Source organism: Chiloscyllium plagiosum, chromosome 4 (genome assembly GCF_004010195.1).
Source record: "Chiloscyllium plagiosum isolate BGI_BamShark_2017 chromosome 4, ASM401019v2, whole genome shotgun sequence".
Classification (NCBI taxonomy): domain Eukaryota; kingdom Metazoa; phylum Chordata; class Chondrichthyes; order Orectolobiformes; family Hemiscylliidae; genus Chiloscyllium; species Chiloscyllium plagiosum.
The window spans coordinates 126,827,806-126,828,540 of NC_057713.1; the positions used below are offsets into that span (position 1 = coordinate 126,827,806).

At 59.6% G+C, this 735-nt stretch overlaps 1 protein-coding gene across 4 annotated transcripts in view; it reads left to right on the forward strand.

The window, feature by feature from the left end:
• Window positions 1–215: 215 nt before the first annotated feature.
• The window catches only part of stau2 (staufen double-stranded RNA binding protein 2), a 362,332-nt gene continuing 361,812 nt past the window's right edge, over window positions 216–735 (forward strand). For all 4 annotated transcript variants that reach the window (XR_006311520.1, XR_006311521.1, XM_043689168.1 and 1 more), the window contains exon 1: window positions 216–316. The gene's annotated coding sequence lies outside the window, so the exon portion shown is untranslated. The remainder of the gene's footprint in view (window positions 317–735) is intronic.

Genomic DNA, 735 nt, shown 5'->3' on the forward strand with positions numbered 1-735 from the left:
GGGTGGGGCCAGTACCCGGACTCGACCATTTATCATACACATGAATATGGGGGGGGGGAAAGAAAGGATAATTAAAACAGAGGGGCAGGTTATAAATAGTGGGAGGCAAAATGAATGGGATAGAATCGAATGTGAGAATACTGAAAGAAGTTTTGATATTTTAAAGCGGCTGATTGTGGCCGAGAAGTGATAAAAAGGCAGCAATGTTTACCCGATTCCCCCCGCCCTTCCCCATCACCAATTGCCCCGCCCGCTGTCATTTCTCTTTAGTGTTTGCCGATGTTTGAGCCGTTTCTAGGGTCTCCCTGGAAATCAGGTAAGGAACCGGGAACCGGGGACCGGAAACCGGGGGGAGAGACACTGACAGGGAGGGTGACAGCTCCCCGCCGCTGGGGGACGGACACACACACGGACAGACCGGGCTGTGCTGGCCGAGTGGCCGGCCGTTCGGCCATGATGAGGAAATCAGGTAAGGAACCGGGAACCGGGGACCGGAAACCGGGGGGAGAGACACTGACAGGGAGGGTGACAGCTCCCCGCCGCTGGGGGACGGACACACACACGGACAGACCGGGCTGTGCTGGCCGAGTGGCCGGCCGTTCGGCCATGATGAGGGGCGGGGGCGGGGGTGAGGCCCGGGGACGGACTGACCTCTCACCCCTCACCCCTCACCCCACCATCTCCCCTCCCCCAGCTCCGCCCACACCCTCCCCATATCCTTCAACTGTCCCACTG